Source organism: Corvus cornix, chromosome 5, assembly GCF_000738735.6.
Source record: "Corvus cornix cornix isolate S_Up_H32 chromosome 5, ASM73873v5, whole genome shotgun sequence".
NCBI lineage: Eukaryota > Metazoa > Chordata > Aves > Passeriformes > Corvidae > Corvus > Corvus cornix.
In genome coordinates, this window is record NC_046335.1 from 3,179,168 (window position 1) to 3,182,562 (window position 3,395).

Consider the following 3,395-nt stretch of genomic DNA (forward strand, 5'->3'; position numbering starts at 1 on the left):
GCTCCCGGCCGCCGCCGCCGCCGCCGCCGCTTTTATCCCGCCCGCGCCGCCCCATTGGCCGCGGCCGCGGTGTCACCGCCGCTGCCTGAGCCGCTCAGCGGGAGGGGGACCGGGGCAGCCCGGGATGGGGGTGCGGGGGGATCCCTCGGGCTGACACCCGGGATGGGGATAGCGGGTGATCCGAGGGGCTGAGGGGGTAGAGGGGGTACCCCGGGCTCGGGGCACGGGGGGATGCAAGGGTTGAGATCCCCCGGGTTGAGACCCTGGCTGGGGGTACAGGGGGGGTCCCTGGGCTGAGGCGTGGGCCAGAGGTACGGGGTACCCGAGGGGATCCCCGGGGCTGAGGATACAGGGTATTCCCGGTCTGGGAATACAGGGGGATGCTCGGGGTACTGAGGGATCCGAAGGGATCCCCCGGGCTGAGATCAGGGCTGGGGGTACAGGGGGATCCGAGGGGGTCCCTGGATTGAGGGTACGGGGCGGATCCCTGGGCTGAGGTGCGTGCTGGAGGTAGGGCCATCCTACCATCATGGGGGTACGGGAGGATCAGAGGGGATCCCCCGAGCTGAGATCGGGGCTGGAGGTGCAGGGGGGTCCCTCGGCTGAGACTCAGACGGGGGGATGCTCGGGTCCCCGGGTCCAGAGGGATCTCTGGGCTGAGGCATGGGCAGGGTTTATGGGAGTATCCCAAGAGATCTCCAACTCTGAGGATACGGGATCCTCTAGGATGAGGTGTGCGAGCCTGGGGGGATGCCCCAGGCTGGGGCTATGGGAGGATCCAGAGTGATCCCCTGGCTGAGACCCGGACTGGGGGTCTGGAGGGTCCAGGAGGAAATCCCACAGACTGAGGGGTGCTGGGGGTATGGAGGGATCACTGGGGCTGAGGACATGGGGCACCCCCTGGGCTGAGAGTGTGGGGGGGATCCCTGGGCTGAGATGTGTGAAGGAGGTACGGGGGGACCCCCCAGGCTGGGGGTGCAGTGGGAATCCCTGGGCTGAGGCATGGGAGGAGGGTACAGGGAGGTCCCTCCAGCTGGGGTTATTGGGGTTCTCTGGGCTGAGGTGTGGGCTGGGGTTATGGGAGGGGATTCCCTGGGCTGAGGCACCAGCTGGGGATTCAGCCCCACGCTGCTGTAGGGTGCCCCCTTCCATCACCCCAGAGTGGGGGAGGGCTGTGGGGAGCCCAGAGTGAGCGGCAGGGGGATGGGGATGGATGGGCCAGGTCCTGCTGGGATGCAGGTTCATGCCCTGCACAGCAGCTCCCAGCATCATTCTCCATTTTCTCCCCATCCCCTCAAACTCCTAGAGCTGGTCCCTTTCCCACCAGGGTGATGTTGGCACACCCCCACCCTGTTGCTCCCTGGCACTGCTGGAATGCCACCATCACCATTCTGAGGTGCTGTAGGCCACTGGGCTTGGGATGCAGTCACCAGAATGATCCCAGCAGTGGACTGACCGTCCTTGGTGACCATTCCCACCACCTCATCCCAGCTGGGCTTCTATTCCCTCAGACCCCTGGTCTCTGCAGACACCTTCCTGCTGCAGGGCTGATGTGTCCCAATGCTTTCATATTCCCACCCATGATTCTGGAAATGTGCTAACTCTGATGACCAAGACAAATATTTTGGGAATCTGTGGGGATCTTGTTGACATGCCACCCCAAAAAGTGGCAAACGCAGCAGACAGAGCACAGTGTGGGCTCAAGTGTTGGGGAACAAATAAATGCTGGGGCAGATTTTGGAACACAGGTCCCCTCCAGCTGGAGTTATTCTGGGATTTTATGAGCTGGAAACTGAGTCTAAAGGCTCAGCTGAGCATAGGGTGAATGCTCCATCACCCAAGCACGAGCAGGGGGACTCATATTTTCTGGATTGCCATCAAATAAATGGCCAAAATCTAAAGGAGCCACAAACCCTTCTTTTCACACCATCGGCCCTTAAGGCAGCAGGGACAAATTGTTCCCCTCTTGTGCCTAGGAAATGGTAAATTGCTGGAGAGATAAGGAGGGGAAGGACCTGTCAGAGGGTGGGGTGTGGAGTGTGATTCACTGGCTTTCCTCCATCTCCTCCTGACACAAGAGCTGCATTGAGCTAAGACAAGCAGGAGGGGGAAAAAAAGAAAAGAAAAAAATACCCCAGCAGCTGTAACACACTCCACATTTCCACATTTATAATTTGGTTTCTGATCACAGGTTTTACCAGAAGAGTCAGGATGACTCAGGTGAAATCCAGCAGCCGGCCAGGCTTTACTCCGTCTCATTGCCCCGGGCTCCAATTGGAAACAGGAACTGCTGTACCAGAGGATTTGGAGCTCTGAACTGCATCCCTGCTGCTCCCCAGACACCCAGCTCATTTCCCAATCCTCTGAGGATGTCCAAATCCTCTGTTTGAACCAGACAAGTTCCCTCACTAAAAACATCCGTGGGCCTCGGCAGAAGGATTGCGCTTCCCTTTGGATCCCGGCAGAGCAGACATGGTTCAGAGGGCTGGGAAACGTTCCTGAGGAGCTTCAAACCACTGAGACCTAATCATCCATACAGAAGAGGGGTTAGCAAAGGGCATCTAAGCATCTTGGCACTCCCAAGTCTTTGCTTTCTTTGTTTTCTTGGAAAAGAAGATAAGCTCCCTTCGGAGTCAACCCCGGCTTTGTAACAGCCTGAGCTCAGCTGCTGTGGGAGCTGGTTGTAGTTTTTCTCCTATTTATGGGGTGAGAAGGGCAGTTTCCAGCTTATTTGCCAGTGTGATCACTGCCTGGCTGTGCAGAAAACCACTTTTTCCGGGGATGTTTGAGCAGAGATTGCACACACAGGAGCTGATGCCAACAGTTCTGTTGCCAACATGGAATTAGTAGGTTCAGGTAACTGGGATTTGTGCCAGGATCTAGAAGGACACAGTCCAATTTCCAGCCACAGTGGTGTCCTCTCCCTCTGAAACACAACCCTACATAAGCTGGCTAAGAAGAAGCACTAAGACTTGGCCTTTTGGGTTTTTGGAGTATCTTACGATGAGATTTTATTGATAGTTCCCTGTTATTTACGCCTCATGTTCTCATTAAGCCTTCTCAAATAAATTTTTCTTTGCTATTTCTGAATATATACCAAAAAAAGAGTGAAATGCAGCTATAAACCAGAAGAATTAATGAATATTTAGGGTTGGAAATTACCTCTAAGACCACCAAGTCCAGCCATTAACTCAGCACTGGCAAGGCCACCACTAACTCAGATGCCACATCCACAGGACTTTTTAACACTTCCAAGAGTGGTGATCCCACCACTTCCATGGGCAGCCTGTTCCAACGCCTGACCACCCTTTCAGTGAAGAAATTTTCCCTAATACCTGATTTAAACCTTCCATGGTGCAACTTGAGGCCATTTCCCCTTGTCCTGTCCCTGTTCC